The 19,123-nt window shown below is 43.0% G+C and overlaps 1 protein-coding gene across 1 annotated transcript in view; it reads right to left on the minus strand.

The window, feature by feature from the left end:
• DLGAP2 (DLG associated protein 2) overlaps positions 1 to 19,123 on the minus strand; it is a 498,047-nt gene that overhangs the window by 348,984 nt on the left and 129,940 nt on the right. The window lies entirely within an intron of this gene.

The raw sequence follows: 19,123 nt of genomic DNA on the forward strand, positions 1-19,123 counted from the left end.
AGCTAAATAGTATCAACCCTTAAACAAATCCAGACTAACAGCTATTAAACTAGTAACTAAGTATTTCGTAATGATTTCAACTACCTAATCATTACTTTCATGCCACACACACACACACACAGAATATATACCACAAAGTAAAAAGTTTTAAAAATGAATACAGCAGCCCAACTTATCCACGACTTTGCTTGCTTTGGTTTCAGTCACTCTTGGTCAATCATAATCCAAAAATATTCAATGAAAAAAATCCAGAAATGAACAACTCCTAAGTTACAAATTGTGCGTCTTTCTGAGTAGTGAGATGAAATGTTGCGCTGTTCTGCTTCATCCCACACTGGATGTGAAACATCTCTTTGTTCATAGTTTTCACTCTGCATATGCTACTCTCCTGTTAGTTACTTAGTAGGCCTGTAAGTCACCGGACTGAAGAAAACAGAGTATATGTAGCATTAGGTCCATGCATGGTTTCAGTAACCCACTGAGGGGCTTGGAACCGGCTGTCCATAGACAAAGGAACCTCTGTACTGACAGAATCATGAAAACCCAGAGGTGAACTTGGAGTTCAGATATCTCTCCTAAATCAATGCAAATACCCTCTCTGCCACACTGTTTCGTAATAGCAAGGAACTTTAATTTTCAGAGATTCAGTGGCACAGAATGAACAAATATTTCCCAAATGTCCTTTGATAACTAAATGGAACAAAGGGAAATATTCAAAATTTCTACTGTTTTTGAAATGATACCTGTGACCTTTTGCTCAGTCATCCTAAGAAAGAGACAGAGAACACATGTAGACCTTACAATAAGAAGAGCTGCAGAATTGAACACCTGGATAAATGTGTGTGTGGGAGTGGATTGGGAATGTCCTGGGGTCAGGGAGGAGGATCAGGTTATCCATGGGGAGGCACCATTCCTATCTCATGGCCTTCTGTAACTGTTCCCACCCCTCTCTGAAGTATTAGATTATCCCCTATAACCTCTTGGGTTATAATGCAGATAGATGACTGACCTTCCATTTAGAATGAATTTTCTCAAACAGAGAAGGTCATCTACACTCATGCTGGTTTACAGTGCTTCATCCGCTGCTTGCAACATTCTTTGTGGATTTATTATACTCACATGGCCACCCTACTGAGCAATATGGGAGATTCAGTATATTGAAACTGACCTTCCCTTCAGGAATTATGCCTGTCAGTGTGGAGAAGACACAGGGAAGGTGTATCAGTGAGGTGGAGAGGACGGAAGAGTAAAATTAAGGTCTCAAGTAGTGGATACCCCATAGACGCAGAAGGGCTTGATTTATTGTTGAGACCACAACAAGAGGAAGTACGATTTGTACGAAGTAAGATGGACATAGCTCTCTCCCTGGTGAAACAGCATCACTAATGTGGACAACTGCACGCGGCTCGAGAGAAGTCTCCCACAGCCACCTCTGCAGGCAGATGAGCCCACGGGAAGTACAGATCTGATCTCAGATGTGGCTCTCTACAGAAAAAAGTCTCCATGCCTGGCCCTGAGGCAGGGGATGCTCGCCCAAGCTGGGCTGAGAGCCCAGAAGGCATGAGCTGCAGATGCTCTGTGTCCGCCCCCTCCATGTGCCCGTCATCCGCTATTTACTGTTTGCTGACTGCCTGCTGCTCAGAGTGTGTTCTCGGGGTGCTGTCTCTGAACTAGCAGCATCAGCACACCCTGGGGACTCTCCGGATGAGCCAACTCTCAGGCCCTCCCAGGACTCTGAGCAGATCTGGGGGTGATGTCCAGGATCTACTCTGGCAGGCCTGGGGTGATTCCAATGCTCACTGAGGTCTGAGAACCACTAGCCTAGAGCTAAGTAATAATCTTCATGATCAACGTACTTCACGTCTTTGGTCTCCTCTCTGACTGCCTCTGGATATGTGCCATCTGCTCTGCCCTCGGAGGGCCATAGTTGTTTTCCAAACACACCATGATACATTTGTCCCCAGTAAGCCTTTGTGCAGTCCATGTTTTCTGTCTAAAATAGTCTTGTATTTTCTCCTTTAAGGGTCCCCACCCTTCTTTAAAGAGTGCCCAAGTGCTATTTGAGTGTGAAACAAGTCCTAGGACATTACAAAAAGCTACTGCCCCTTCTAGAGTTTCTTCTGTTCTATCTTGGCTTTTTAGTGCAAAGTGAAAGCATTGAAACATTTCCAGAGTCAAAATTACCTTTGTAAACCCTCTGTTCTAGCACTTGACACGTAGTATTCCAATACAGTTTAGATAGCTAAAGACGCAGACATTTACATATAGACATAACATACACATAGATATAGCGATAGACATAAAACAGTACGGATATAGATTGCTACAGATATAATGATGGAGGAACAGACCTACAGAGAAATAGATGAAAATACAGGAATGACACAGACAAGACACAGACACACACAGGACAAAGCATATTGTATATAATGCTCGTCATGAGTCTTATTCTCCAGGAAGGAAGAAGGCAGGTAAAAAGGGAGAGAGAGAAAGAGAAAGAGAAGAATATTTTAGCAAATGTGAAAATATTATTGAATATCTTTTCCTATCTAACAGTTTATATTTGCTCATAATAAGTTTTGAGCAAAAATTGCAAAAAATGAAGAATTTAGGAAACTGACAGAGAAGGAGCCCTATCAGAAGGGTGCTATGTTTTGTCATCACAGAAACGGTGAATTACAGAATTACAATTTGCTAGAAGCAAGGCGGGAAGAAGAAGACAAGTCTGTCATGAGGGACCCAGGGTTGCTGTCCACCTGCCAGCTCCATCACCAGGTAGCCCACACACCCAGTGTGCATGTCAGTCACTTCACCTCAAAGCAGCAGCTAGGACCCTAACCTCACATGCAGCATAAAAATACCAACTATCTAAATAGAAATTCTTTTTTTAAAGTAATTTTTAGTTTTACAATGTTTTTATTTCATTCATGAGAGAGCATGCACCCATGCACATGAGAGAGAGAAAGACCCTTGACAGGGTCTCCTCATGCAGTGAGCCCCTTTCTCTGGCCTTCTAGCTCCTCAGGATTCCTGGGCATGTACATATGTGTTTGGTGAGTTTTTAAGTCAACTTGGAGATCCGTACCTGCGGTTGGCCATGGGACTTCCAGCACTGCTGTTCAGTTTGCTGCCTATGGTGCTGCCGGGTTGGGCCTGTTAGAAATGGTTTCCGGTTCTCCCTGGCTCCCTTTGTTAGAGCAAAGTTGTATTTTAAAAAGAACATTCTACTCTGTCATTCAGCTGTGTGATGCAAGACTCTCTGGGACTTAGTTTCCTCATCTAGAAATGCAGAATAGCAGAACCTATCTCCCAGGGCTAGTCCGAAAATTCCATAATACACTTAAAAAACAGGCAAAATGTACAAATCTGTACTTCTTCTTAAATGGCAATGACCTATGAGCTCAACACTCTGACCACAATTCTCTTCTTTCAGTGGAGAGTCCTGGGATATACTGTTAGCAATGATTTATTCACCTCAAATTTCCACATCCAGTTTTATTACCATCAAATTTAAGAAAAACAAAAGAGCTTTAAATTCCTTCTTTTCCAATCAAGCCATGGGAAGTGAGAAAATAATAGAGTTCAGCTGAAGAGATTTCCAATTACAGAAGCCACGGACGCCCACAGAATATTAATCCTATGGTGGCCAGGCAGGGACTGTTTCAGGCAGAAAACTGGCTGAGCCATTTTCCAAGACATAAGCATTGTCCATTTTCCAGAACCCAAGGTCAGAAAATGCACCTGATTTTTTCCAAGTAACAACTGCTCTAAAGCTCCTCTCCAAGAAAATGCTGTCCACACCTAATACAGGGCCCAATCCACATTAAGATCCACATCAGGAAGCCAGCAAGTAGCTGCAAATTTAGGCTACCTTACAGACTTATTTAAAAAGAGAATAGTTGTATCCATTGCCTAGCTAAAGATTGCCTCGTAGGGGTTGGCATTGTTACTAGGTACGGGACAGAAAGTAAGAGCAAAACATCTTGTTCTCTCCCTCAAGGACTTGATGATGTGTGAGGGAAACAAGAGATACATATGAAATAATGAGAAAAATAGAAGAAGATAGTATATAAACCAATTTTGCTACAGATATCAATCACAGCAATGGTGTTGACAGGAAAAGAAGTGGCTACCACATAAAATATTGACCATCAGTGGTGCAAAGCATTGTTTTAAGCCTTTAAATATAGAGGTTTTGTCCACTGAGTTACTGGTCTTATTCGTAATTTTATGATGAGGAAATCAACAAATGCCCAAGGTCAAGCAGCGGTAACTAGAAGAGGCTGGGTGACACACTGGCTCATACTTCCTACTGGCAAAGGAGACGAAGAAAAAACAGCAGATGAAAACATGTTGTGGGGGGCATCCTAGGAAAAGGTGCCCTCAGATGGCTTCCGTCTCCCCTGGATGTGACTGCTCCCAGTGTTTATCCTACCTGTGGTAACTAGAGGATGATAAGGGGGAGGTTTTCTTTTAAAAAATGTATTCTTCATCATTTTATTGTAAGCAAAGGAAACAGGAATAAATATGTGGCTTATCACTTAAGTACAGTTGAAAGATAGCAGGTAAAGGACAAGCAGAATTCCACCTCCTAATTTTATGTTCGTTATCCAGCTCAAGTGTTGGAAAGTATAAAGGATGAGCTACTAAGTGAGGGCTACCCTTCAAGGCCCAAGCGACTAGAGCATGTAGTGACGACATTGAGGGACCCCCACTTACCCCAGAAGATAGTAAGCATTTGGCCGGGGTGAAATGTACCATGTGACTGATCACCAAATTGTTGTTTTTGACCTTCAAGGAAGTCATAGTACCCATCCGGGGTCTGGGGACAGCTACATGTCTCTTCCATTTTCTCTGAAGAGGAGACTGAACTTGCTGTCTATTGCTCTGAAGAGCAATTCTGAGAACTACTCAGCACTGAGTGAGATAGGAAATATTAGGACTCAGAGTAAGAACTTTCCTACCATCGAAGTATCCAAAGATTTATGGGGAGAAAGGGCTGTTCAGGCACACTGTTAGTGAGCCCCTAGAAATGGCCAACCCAGGCTGGTTTGCTATTGGGAAGGATGATGCTGGATTGCCAGATGTAAGGGTAAGCGGATAAAGAATGTTTTTAGATCTCCTTCATGCTGAGAGATAAGGATTCTCAAATTGTCCATCACCCTAGGGTTTCAGCATAACCATTCTCCATCGTCAATCTATATGTGTGTGCTTTTCTTCTTCTTTTTTTTTTTTTTTTTTTTTTTTTTTGTCCTCCCCTCCTTTTTTTTTACTGACTCACCTCTATTTCATTTGTTTCTCTCGTGTTCCTTCCTTTTGGGAAGAGACCCATCCTTTATAGGTACCACTGGACAATCAGTGCCTCACCTTCTGGGCACGAAGTCCCCAGCTGCACGAAGGATGCTATGCATACGGTAGACACTCACTGGATGAGATCGGATGGACACAGCTCGATGAGCAAGTTCCCTAGGCCTGTGCCAGCTGTGACTGTGTGCCCTTAGGGATGGTTCATCCTGCAAGGCTCATGCCTTGAACTTCCTCCATGTGTTCTCTGTGGATGCCTGAAGATGTTCAGATAACCAAGGTATTTTCCTATATGACTGCCACGTGCTTTGTACACTGTATTTTTTTTTTTAGTTTGAAAAAATTGCCAGAGGGTGCATGTGCTTGCTAGAGCAAAACACACACACACACACACACACACACACACACACAGAGAACCTCACAATGGGGAGAATGAGATAATTCCATGGTTTACACCAAAATCAAACATTTAAAAAAATGAAAAAAAAATTGACACATTACATAAGAAATATGAATAGGCTCATAAATATCATAGCCATCTTGAAAGATTTGCTGTTATTTTTCATCATCGATACTCCCCAAACGGGCCCACACTTAATAAATGGGGACCCAGAGCTGATATGTCTTATAAATTTTCTTTGAATTTCCAAATTATTTATTAGATTGTGATTATACCAAAGTAATTAATTCACTTTATAATAAATCATTTCATACTTCCATATGTCCACAAAGACTATCACAGGAGAAAATATGGAATTTACGTTGTACTTCTGTGCGTATTTGCTTATAAATGTGTGCTCTGTATACCAGTAGTGCTAGAGGCATGCAAAGCATGCAAAATTTAAATAGTTAAATAGATAAGTAAATAAAATCAGCACTCAACAACAACAAAAATGCAGAGGCTGAAATGAGCCACCACATATTAAAATATAAAGGGAAAATCAATATCCAAAATGAAACAAAGCACTTGCGCCTACCTTGGGGGCAGAGGGAGGAGAATGGCACTCTGAATGGCCAGAGCCTACCTGTGATCTCTGCGGGAGACACTACGCACCTGCAGTCAGGGGTAACTCACCTGCTCGGTGCACTGGACTTTCTCGCCCCCTCTTTCCTCTCTTACCAGTTTACATGTAATTTATGTCTGGATGTAGGCTAAGTAACTTGCTATTTCTGATGAAAACTTGACATTTAATCCAAATACATTGTAAATACTTGCACAACAGAGGGACTTTCCGAATTGCAGTAAAGAATGTACACATAACACCGAACAGTTGTTTAAAAGCAGTGTGAAATGAGACGTGTGTTAAATGCCCTTTGTTACATGACGAAGGTGCAGCATAGTTTCTAAGCATAGCAACCGAAATTACCTTTCAAAATGCTTTTTCTGAGCAATGTGTGAGTTATGCCTTTTATGACTTTCTAGAATAGCTAGAACAACTCTGGAAGAGGAGGTAATAATGATCCCACTTTCTTCCACAGCTCCCAGCAGGGTATTCCTGAATTTTCAGGATTTCAGAACACACAGGGCTCAGGGAGTCAGGAAGCCCCAGAAAGTGCATGCTAAGTTTTGTGTGCTTATTGATCTGTGAATTTTCTCCGAGGGACAATAACAGATTTTCAACAGATTCTTAGAGAGGCTTGGGATCCAAAAGAGAATCCAAAGAATAGCCTTTAGATATCAATACTTAAGGGGAAAATTTTAAGTATGTATATGTGTGTGTGTATATATATATATATATATATAGCATTACATCACCTAGTAAGTCTCCTACATGGTACCTAAGCTATGGTCAAATCCTTACATTTTGATTCAATAACCACTCCCTCATTCTTTAGAGAAATTGTTTCCAAAATGTGATGATGAGTTAATAAATCCCATTAGTAACTGGGGTCCATAGTCGAGTAAGTGCGTGGGAGGGATTAAATTATGTAAATTTTAATATAGTTATTTACTATAGAATGTTTCATCTCTCTTAATAATTCACTTGACCATAGACCCTCTTATTATTTCCTTATTCTGAGTAAATGTACTGCAGAAACACTGAAGAAAATGTGGACATCAGGATAAATATCTGTTCCTTAGAGTCTTAGGAGCCCTAAGTGCTTTGAGCTACTTTCCAACTTGTTTCTTACCTACCCCCCATTTTTTTTTTTTTAAGATTTTTGCTATTGGGTGCTTGCACTTGCTAGAGAGACAGAAAGTGAGAAATCAACCCCCAGGGGGATGGCAATGCTGCAATCTCTTTTCCATGCTCCTCTCAGGATTTTGGGGACACACACACACACACACAACTTCACACACACACACACCACAAAACTGGCATGAGTTTCACCCCACCAGCTCCGGGACTCAAACTACAGTCTGTCACATGGGAGTCCAACACCCTAACCACAATGCCACCTGCTGGCTCCACCACCCCTCTTCCTTTCTGCCCCAGCTATCCTGAGTGAATTCTAGCTCCTTGCATACTGTTAGGTTTCTGCTCTGTGTCTCTGCTCCTGCATTTCCCTCCACCTGGAGATCTCTGTGCTGCTCTACTATACCTCTGTCCTTTGCACAGGTCGAACTCTGTTCACTGCAGAAGCCTCAGTGCAGGCACCACTGGCTCCATAAAGGTTTGCCTAGTCAGCCCTCCCTGAGATTGGGACCTGCGTGTGTTCTCTCTCCCTCTGGGATGTTATGGACATAGTTTCACCATAACTGGCCCTTGCAGAATTACAATGTTCTGTCACTGGGCATGTAACCCTTGCTAGACAGAATCCATTCAGAACAGGACATATGTCTTATTTATTCGACCCTCAGGTCTTGGCATTGGACATCGTACAAGTGAGTGACAAATGTCTATTTTACAAAGGAACAACTAGATTAATACTGACAATTCGGAAAATGGTGTATTAGAATTCACTTTTTAAATGGGAGGAAAAGGGAGAGAAAGGAAGAAGAAAACGGAAACTTTTAAACTTGCGAAAATATTATGCGTTCCCTGTGTAGGCTGCCCACCTGGGTGCGCAGTTACATAAGTTGGACCGGCCCCCAGGAGGATTTCAATTTATGGGGTTGGCACCTCTGTGCCAGAAACCAGGCTAGACAACCCGGCAAGGATAAGGTTTTACAAGGACAAACTACTGCGGAACAATTTTTCTAAGGCACAAGACAGCAGGCACGTGTGGTTCTCGCTACCACCTATTCTCCCTCCCGGGCAAACATTTCTTCTGGGCAGTGAAAGAAAAGTGACACTCCGCATTTATATCTGAGTTCCCTGAGGCCCCACTCATGGCTCCCAGTGCACTGAAGCGGGACATGCTCTTGTGCTCCCTGTGCCTTTTTATGGGTTCCCCCTTCTGTGTGCCTCAGAGCTCCTGCAGAAATGTAGTAACATTGGCCACAGTGGCTCTGTCTGCTGGGGCCCCAGATTGATTTTGCTCAGCTTGGCATGCGTGAATACTTGGTTTTGGAGACAGGTCAATGCCGTTAATAGCTAGAGGACATTCAGGTAGCAGCTTTTAATCTAGCAAGAATTCTTTTATCTGGATGAGCAAACGTCCTGAAGCTATCCTCATATTCTGAAGCACCACTCCTGGACATTAGCAGGGCATCTATTCAATAAAGCATGCTTCTTTCTTTATCCGAGAGAAGCATATGGATTCAAATGAGCTCCATTGGCCCCTTCCAGCTCTACAGTGGGGACCAAGAAGCCCTGCGGAGAGGCAGGGACCCCAGTGTCTGTGTCTGCTTCCTTGCACCTGGGCCCCAGCACATACACAGCCTCTGGCATCTGCATCTCAGAGTCCTTTCAGGGCCAGCCCCTCCCCCCCCCCAGCACCTGAACCGTGACCCCAGGGGGCTCAGTGCATGAGACGGAAGGGTCCTTAAAGAGTGTGTCCAGACTGTAGGTTTGGACCAGATAGATGTGACCAAGGTGATCTTAATGCTGAGTCCTCAGTGGAACTAAATTTTACGTAGGGTTCCTCCTGACTATAGGTAGCTGACCTCCCTTTTCATTTAGGAAGATTTGTCATGGCAATTTTTGCCTCTGATCCTTTCAGTTTAACATCTTCCAAACTCTTGGCAGTTGAACCATCCAGTCTTCCGGAAGTACATGAGAGCCACCTTTTGGAATGTGAACAATGAAGGAGATTATCCTCTATTCTTAGCCTAGGTGGGAGGGTCAGTCAGAGCCTAATTTCTTGTTCAAGTTGTAGAATAACCTCCTGCAAGAAGTAAGGAAGTTTGCTTTTCCTCTGGGTAAGGGTCATCAACAATGCAAATATCCTAGGATTCCCCATCCAAGCTCTTAAAAACCCTCCTCCTCTCCCTCCCAGGGAACTGAGTTCTAGGCTCACTCCCCTAGGACAATAGTTGAAAAAAACTCTTCTTTGGTTAACTCTGTCCAGCATAATCTTCATTTTTATATAATGCATTCATGTAATTAGGGAAGAGCTCTGACTGACTCTTATTTCTTAGGATGATAAGCCTAAGACCTCCTGGTCAAATGCTTTGACTTCACAAAGATATGGCTACCTTCCATTCCTCTCTCGCAGGTGCAACCTTGTCTAAGCTTGTTTCATGGAACTGGAGTGTTTCCCAAGGTCGCAGTGGAAGAGACAACTGAGCCTTTCAATAGAGGCCTGCTATGGTTTCTAGGGAGGGGAAACATCTCCTTTGGCTCTAGAAAGCCCTCCAAGATTTTAGGAGAAACTGTTCTAATTCTGCATCTGGCTCCTCTTCTCCTGTTCTGTCCCTACCTAGATATCAAGACAACCCTCGTTCATGGGCAGAGAGGTTTCAAGGACAATTGAAGCTGAAACCACAATTAGTATCCAGCCCTGGTACACCTGAGGACAGTCCTGGTGATAAGGCCCATTAACCATCACCTCCCCAGGACTCTCATAGCAGCCAGGCCCCAGACATGGGTCTGAGCCTCCAGCAGGCAGGGGTGAGGAGATGCCCTTGGGGTTCTCTGAGTATCTAGAGAAGGTTGCTGCTAGGTGCATGTGACAAAGGTGGACATGGCCAACTCCATCTTTGTCACCAGTCCAGTGCCTTGTGTACTGTTGGGAACAGACCTTTCTTACCCAAGCAACTCAGGGCAATAGGTAGTCCAACCTATATGAAAGGAAGAGTAGGGGCCGAGGGCAAGGACATGTAGGTTGAGGCCAGTCCTGGCCCTGTCACACCCATGGCCTAGAAGGTGAGCCACACCAAGGCCACAGGCTTTACTGCAGAGGCCCACTGGGAAAAAGCAAGAGCTGGAAGTTTTTCTTTCTTCCTTTCCCAAATCCCCTTTCATTGACTCACTCTCCCCAAGCAGGCAGAAAGGCCAAGAGGGCCAGAAATCAGAGTGAGAGTGTAGGCTTCAGGCCCTGTGACCTAAGAAGTGAGATGGTGTAGCCATGCCCCAGAACATTCCCTTGGCCTAGTGTCTAACACTTTTGGAGCTTCTGCTAGAAGGGCGTGGGGCATCTGCCAGGCTTGGCCTGGTGTCTAACACTTTTGGAGCTTCTGTTAGAAGGGCGTGGGGCATCTGCCAGGTTAGAGTTGTTCTTCAGGGAACCTACTGGCCCCAGTCTCTGGGATACAGCATGCTGAGACCTCCCCACATGCTTGTCATCCCCCAACCAAAGGCATCATGTCATGGAGGAAAGAGCACTCAGTGGACAGGAGCAGAAGGCTGGTCCTTCTACGTCATCCCGGCCTTTGCCATGGGTTCAGAAGAAGGAAGTTGCAAAAAACCAGCATCCTGTCCTGGGTGGGTGGTCTCTCTAGGCGGGGCCTCTCAGTTCCTGCTCTTCCATTTGAATCTTGTTTTCTTTTCTCTAAAGCAAGGTTGAAAACTTGCAGGTTGGCAGCCAATTCTACCTGCAGATGGATTGCATTTGGTTCACACAGTGTATTTTTTTTTTTTAATGAATTACTTGCCAACATCTAAAAATGAGATACTTTCAGACAGAAACCAGATTTTTGGCTTCACCTTAAAGCTCAGGGAATCTGGAAGTGCTGGGCCTGTCTCCTGCAGGGCAGCAGAGTACAGGGTTAAGCAGCGTTTTCTTAGCTGTGTGGGTGCTGGCAGCTCCCCCAAGGCCCACCTGACCCCCACTTGGCAGGCTCTATTGCCCTTGAGATTGCCAATGGTAAATAAGAAAAGCTAGCAGCAGAGCAAAAAAGAGAGCACTTTGCCAATCTTGTAAATATAAATATAAAACTACAAAAAAAATCTGCTAATATAAAAATAGAAGGTGCATAACATAATGGGGTGTTGAATATGGTAATATGCTTGATATGATGATCACACACTGCACGCATGGTTTGAAAACTCCTATTGTACCCCATGGAGATGTACAGCAATTAAATGTAAATAAAAAAATTAAAAATAAATAAAATAGAAAAAGCTAACATGATGAGGAAAGATTTCAGAAACAAAAAGGGGAAAAAAGCAACAGAAACTAGTTCCATACTTTGAAATTTCATGCTGAATTATGAAGAGATGTTCAGAAATTCATGAGGGCATGCTTCTGTGTCTAAAATGAATATTATAAAAGATGTAGGTACTGTTGCTCAAAACTCAGGTTTTAGCTCCCTGAATGCAAAAATAAATCAGCAGAAAATAGAGCTGAATTATTTTGGTGTTCAGCACTACTGCTGTAAAATATGTTCACAGAAAACAGATGCGTGTTCATGTTAAGAAGAGACATCCCCTTCATGGAAGAGTTTTCTATGCTAACTATGGATAGAAAGAGACCCATGATTGACCATTATTTGTGTGAAATCATGCTTTAAGGGAACCATACAAAAAGATGGGGGCAATGAGGAGATTGGTGAGCTTGGATTGATAGGCTGCCATATACGGGCCACAGTGCTGGCCCCTCCTGCTCCTTACAGGATTCCTCACAAGGACACTGTGAAGCCAGAACTATTGTCTGCATTTGTGATATGAGAAAACAGGGGCTCAGAGAAGTGGCCTGACTTACTTGAGGTTATATGGTTTAAGTGGCAGGTCTGAATCCAAACCCAGGTTACTTCCTTAAGATCCAGGCCTCAACTCATTTTATCTGCTCTGACTCAGAGCAGAGCCCACCATGGATGAGAAACACACCCTTCTGCAAGAAGAAGGGAGATTTATCTCACCTTGGTGGTTCCCTGAGGCTCCCTCAGTCTCTGCCTCAGATTCCTCAGAGTGGCCAAAATACACAATGTAGTAGCAGTGGGATTAGGAAGCCCAGTGTCAATTGTACTTTCCTCTGCAACTTTTCAATTCCGAAATTCAACCCTGGGAATTAAGTGCACTTAATTTGTGCACTTAAGCAGAGAATGAATGATTCCATCCTCTTTCTCTTTTGATCACCCAATCGTAATGCAGTAGAAGAATGGCATGAGCATTAGAGAGACAAGAAGAAAGAGAAATCCGTGCAAGATTAAAGCAATGGGCGCCTGGCTTCAGACTCATATTCAGGACAGAAACTACTTCCTGAAATAATGCATGTGCTTTTCATGTTAGAATTGTACTTAAGGAGGCAAATATTGGGAGAACGTATAGTCTTGCATTACTTTTTTGGGGTGAGGAATACAAATTCGGTTGCCTGCTAACCTGCTGTCTTCTACCCTGCAGATCAGTTACTAAGCAATGCCTTGCATGGAGAACAGGCATGACATCGATTTATTAACTTGAGAAGGTTAACAATCAGATGCAGGTAGGCTTCCAGATTGATTTCTGATTCTATTTAAACAAGGCAGTGAGTTAAGATTATAAGCCAAGTAACGTAATTTATCTAATGCCATTTACCTAAAACAATTATAACCAAAAAGGAGCTGAAGAAATGTTTATACATTGTCCAGCACCAGGCAACTATCTACAGAGCTGTATGTTTAAATTAATGCTGAGAATGATAAAAGCAGAAATAACTTTTTTTTTTTTTTTTTTTAGGTTTTTGCCATAGGGAACATGTATTCAATGGAGAGAGACAGATGAAGGAAAACACGAAATCACCCCTTACCAGGGCTGGTCACACCACAATTCCTTCTCCTCTCAGGAGTTTGGTCACACAGTCACACATGCCTGGTGTAATTTTCACACCACAGTGTTCAGGGCTTGAACTGCAGAGTTGGCCATGTGGAATCCAGTACCTTAATCACCATGCCAACTGCTGGCCAATAAAAACAATTTTTAAAGGCAACACATGGGGCTCCCTTTTAATTTTTTTTTTTCATTTTATAAACCACTATCAGAGAGAAATTTATGTTCTACAACATAATCTGAAGAGGAAACTTCAGATGAATTAAGGTCAAGTATAATGCTCCAGAGCGTTATGTTGGGGAGAATCTGATCTGGGAAATGTTACTGAAAGAACAGGGTCACTGCTATCCTCTGGAAGTCTCCCTGTTGCACAGAGTGTAGCTGGGCCTTGACATTTGCAGCAGAGTGTTTGGCACTTGCAGAAATACTATAATAAATCTTGCTTAGTGAGTCCCCAAGGGTAGTGGCCAGCAACAACCATCCTAACTTTTCAGAACCATTACTGTTATTAATCTGGGTCTGCCTGAAGACAGAGCACAGAGTGCTTAAAGGGAAAGGATCCCAGAGAATTTCCTTCCCGTTCCCAAGGTAAAAATTTGAACCTGGTAGCTTATTTTTTCCACCCATTTCTCTTTTAGACATTTAACTTGTATATCTCAAATATGCATGATTAATAAGAAGCATAAAAATGTTTATATGTCTGGTGGGACCAGACAGCAACTATGCCAGGTTTTAAAAGAAACAGCATCCTGATCGGAGATTAATTCCAAAGCTATGAGAACAAAGTAGCTGCCCACCCTTGACTCTCCTCTCCCTCCCTGGCAGGGTCCACCTTTTATACCTATCTGGAAGACAAGCACTTGCAGGCCTCCCCTCAGGCAAGTTCCTGTGCCCTGTCTCCTCACTCTCCCTTGTGGCCCACAGTTGCCTTCAGCCCAGGGCTGGTGCTGCCCTTTAATAACACAAGCGGGACTGAGTTGTTTCATTTAAAGTCCTGCATGGTGCCAGGTGATCTGAGCATCACCTGCCTGACCTCATCCCCAATTTCTTCACAGGCTGCTGGGCAGCCAGTCACATTGGCCCAAGCACAGGGACCACCCCACAGCCCCTTGCTGAACCTCTTTGTCTTCTACTTCCTGTTAGAGGGCTCCTTGATGAGGACTGGCTGCCTAGCTGCTCCAGTATCGTTTATAGGATCTGTTCCCTGCAGCTCAGTTGTCCCATCTCTGTGCCATCATTGTGCATCCTCCCACCTCCCACTAGAGATCAGCCCTAAAGCCAGGGTGGCCTGGACTCCCAGCACTTAGAGCCGTGCCTGTCTCAGAGCAGGGACTTAGTGAGTGGCTATTCAACCATCAGTGTGTCTGTGAGCAGGTGTATGTGGGTGTGTGGTGTGTATCTGTTGGGAGTCATGATGTCTATGATCTGTGTGTGTGTGTGTGTGTGTGTGTGTGTGCTGGGTGTCACAGTGTCTATGGTCTGTGTTGTGAGTATGTATGGTGTGTATGTGTGTCTAGAATATATGGTATGTGTATGACTGTGTTGTAGGGAGTGCATATTTGTGAATATGTGTATGTGATATGTGTGTGCTGGGGACATGGTGTTTATTATCTGTGTGTATGTGTGTATGGTGTGTGTGTGTCCCTGTGATGGGGTTGGTGGACTTAGCCTGCCAACCCAGTTCACCCAGGTAGCATGACTACCAACCTGTTTGAATCTGGGTGAACAGTCAGCCCTGAGCTACAGCCACACGGGGAAGAACAAGATGAGTCACTTCAATTCTGTAGAATGTGCAAAACATGCTGTCAGGGCCTCAATGACACCCACTCCCTTCACTCCAACGCAGCCAGACAAACGAGCAGAGAGACACTTTTGATTGCACATGTGGGTTCATGGACACTACTTTGAAAGTGTCTTCAGGGCAAATATGCAGGAAATAGCATTTGGTTCCTAATTCTAATGTGACTGCTCTGCAGAAAGATAACAAAAACGGTACGTCTCCTGGGATAGTATTGCCATTTGAAAGCCACATGAAGGACGTAAGCACATTTCTTCAAAGTACTTGAATGAAGACAGAGAAGTGGCAAGCAGGATTCCATTCTTTCATCAGTGCTTTGCTAAAGTGTTGATGATGCTAAGTAGGAGGATGGGCTCTCCCGCCGAAGGTGTAGGATATTGAGGACCCACTGGAATTGTTGAAAAAAACCCACAAGTCATTCTTAAACTGCTCACCAGTGACATTAGCAAAATTCAAAGTCCTTTGTCTGAGCAAATCCATCTTCATCTAGCAAGTCTTACAGACAGACATAAAACCATAAAGAGAATAATGTTAAATCCATTTATTTTTTGAATAATAAGAAGGAATATGAATGCACTCTGTTCAATATCAGCAATACAAAGTCGTATGGGAAATATGCAGATTTTGTGAAAAGCCGGACTTGGCTCATGATAAGGTCCCTTCTCCTGGCTCTGGTGCAGTTATAAGAAAGAACTGGACAATGACAGCCCCTGAGGACAGTGGTCAAGGGACAGTCCAGCTACCACACACTCCTTCTTAGTGGTCATGGCGCCAGCCTAAACCTCCACTTGTGTTTCAGAAAGGACCCTACAGGCCAGCCTGCCCCTTCATCTCGAGGCCTGGGTCAGTCACAGCCCTGAGCTGTCATCACCTCTGACAGTCCTGGGCCCCAGCCTGTCCTTAATGCTCTCACAAAGGGGAGGTAAACCGTCCCACTTCTAATGCCAGTGTAGGGGTGGATGGATTTCCTTTATGTTAGATTATATCCAGGCGCTCTGTATATCTCTGGCCACAGAGTCTCTCGTCAGGGGGCATGCAGGACCTTGCTGTCAGGCTATCCTCAGAGGACTGGAGGAGCCAAGGGGAGAGAAGAGTAGCCTCCACTGAACTGAATTCCATTTCCTGTCGCATTTGTCCCCACGTATCCACCAGGATTTCCTGACTTCTCCTCAGGGAGAAGGGGAGGAATTGTCTAGAGAGGTGGTTCTCAAAGTGGGGCTCCCAGACCAGGAACATCAGCATCACCTAAAGATTTGCTGAAAATGCAGATTCCTGGACTCCCACTCCAAATCTACTGCATCTATAGCTTTAGTGGTGAACTCAGCAACTCATACTTTAAGGAATTCCGATGTACACAAAAATTTGATAGCCACCGGCCTGGAGATTATATTACTAAACCAAAATGACTCATTCTCTTTCGTGCCATCATAAGAGAGTATTCCCAATTTTCTGTGTGGGTCTGTCTTCAAATATAGAAACAGGCCCTTACAGCATCTTTCTACTCACACACCTGGGGTCCAATAGACATGGACCCACATGGCAATTCTGTGTGAGAACAACTGACCTCAGGATAACAGGTGATAGCATAATGTCCCAGTCTTTACCGTGATCACCACAAAATGGTTCCAAACTGCCTAATATGCAAGAGACAGTTTTCCTGAGGCTATACTGCCCATCAAAAAACCTTATTCACAACTGCCAACCTTCAACACCAAAATGAAAGACTTGTCCAAATGCTATGTTCACTTTAGTATATTTCTTTTTAAAAAACAAATTTTATTGCTTATATTTGAAGTTTATAAACTGATGTTATGAGATACAAATAGGTAAAACAGTTGCTCTAGTGAAGCAAATTACCATAACTATTATTTCATACAGAGTTGTGTGTGGTGTTGGTGTGTGACAAGACCAACTCATTGAATAAAAACCCCAATGCAATGCAACTTTATTAACTCTGGTCTTTACTTGTACATTAGATCTCTAGATTTGTTCATCCTATCTTTTTTTATAACCTATTATTGTATCTGATATTTTTACAACAAAAGTTGCTGGCTAGACATGAAGATGTCAAAGAAAATGCTTTAAGGAAATCATCTGATTCTTATCTAATGTTTTACCAAGCCTAATTTACCATTAATTATTTAAGTTTTCTTTTATTTTTCTTATTCACAAAATTTTACCGTTCTTTTTTTCTGGGAGGGGCGGGGAGTGAGGGAGTTCCCATAGCTACATGCACTTGCTAGAGAGACAGAGAGAGATAGTGAGAGGGAAGTGAGAAATCATCCCCCAGGGAAGATGGCTAATCCCTTCTCCTCCATTCTCCTCTCAGGATTTTGGACACACATGCACCCAATGTGATTTTCAAGCCGTTGAGTCTGAGACTTGAACCATAGTTGGCCATGTGGGAATCCAGCACCTTAACCACCACACTGCCTGCTGGTCCCACAAAATTTTAGTTTACAAAACTACTTCTATAAATAATGTGTATTTGATTTCTTGTTTCCTCTATTTCATAAGCTCCATTATTTCTTTTATATTTATTCATTTATTGGGTTGTTGGAAAAGTCATGACATATTTTTTCTGTTTCTCTCTCTCTCTTTTTTTTAAAGAGAGATATTTGTTGTAGGGTGCATGTGTTCACCAGAGCAACAGAGAGAGAAAGAGCAACAGAAAGCAAGAAATCACCCTCCAGAGGGCTAGTCATCCTGCAGTCCCTTTTCCTCCATTCTCTTCTTGGGATCTTGGGCATGTACGTGCATGTGCCTGGCATGAGTTTTAAGTTGCCAGGTCCAGGACTCGAACCATGGTCGACTACATGGGAGTCCAGCAATGCAGTCATTATGACATCTGCTGGTTTCTTTTCTATGCTTTTCTATGCAAAAATGTGTCATGACTTTTTGACAAAAATGTCTCATGACTTAGTATTTCTTTTATTGGTAAATGAAAGAGAGAGAGAGGGAGAGATTTCCCTCCCTGCTAAAAATCAAAAACAAAAACAAAAACAGGGTCTTGATATGCACTTCCAACCTTTATCCAGCCACAGATCACAGTCAAATGTGTGTCCAGCATACTTGGGTAGGTCTCTGAACTTGAACACAGGAATCTTACCAGGTGGGATTGTCTCGCTAGAACATCACTAACCACTAGCGGTCTGACCACTGCAACACCTTGCACCTCCTAATCTCCACTACTTTTGCATAAACTTTCTCCTCAAAGGTTAGCATTATGTCAGCTACCTATGATCTCTTCTCTGAGCATAGTTCTCCATAGTTTTCTTCCTTCATCTATTTTGGAAGTCAGGAGATCTGTTCCTGAAGCTGATTGGCTTTGTGCAAGCTTTAATAGCTAAGAACAGGCCACCTGAATGCTCACTGCTGCGAGAGTTGAAATTTAATTTCAGTTGAGCTCAGGCATGCAGAAGTAGAACATTTTTTTTAAATCAGGGAGGTGCTTGAATGCCTTTTTGTTTTACTAAGTGACATAACCCTGAACCCCAGTAAGCTTCTCAAGTGCACTGCACATGAGCAAACATTCTAAAAGCTTCTATCTGACAGATTGCTGAGATGGATATGCAGTCCCTAGCACTCAGTAGGCACTTAGTAAATGTTTCTCAACAAAATGATGTGGATAAAAGAATGCTTGGCACCAAGGGCTATTCTGTCACTTGAGGTGTTTGGGCTAGAGTTGAGTATTTTTTGAGACTCACTAGAAAGGCTAACACTTTATGCTGTAAGAGTTGGAATCAGTCAAAGGCAAGAATTTCTTTTTATTTTTTCTCTTTCAGTTATTTTAAAAATGAATAAGAGTTCATAAATTGTGCTTTTCAAAAAACCAGGAGGATGTTTCCTCCAGTAAAATGCTAGAACTGTGCTTTAGAAAATACTTGTTATTGCTACTATGGTAATATTACTACCAATAGTGATGGGAATTGTGCATTAAGGGTAATTGCAGTGACTGCTTTAATAATAATCAGCTATAGAAAAGGATTGGAAGCCAACATTCAGCAGG

Source organism: Tupaia chinensis, unplaced genomic scaffold, assembly GCF_000334495.1.
Source record: "Tupaia chinensis unplaced genomic scaffold, TupChi_1.0 Scaffold141517_1, whole genome shotgun sequence".
In the NCBI taxonomy this organism is placed as follows: domain Eukaryota; kingdom Metazoa; phylum Chordata; class Mammalia; order Scandentia; family Tupaiidae; genus Tupaia; species Tupaia belangeri.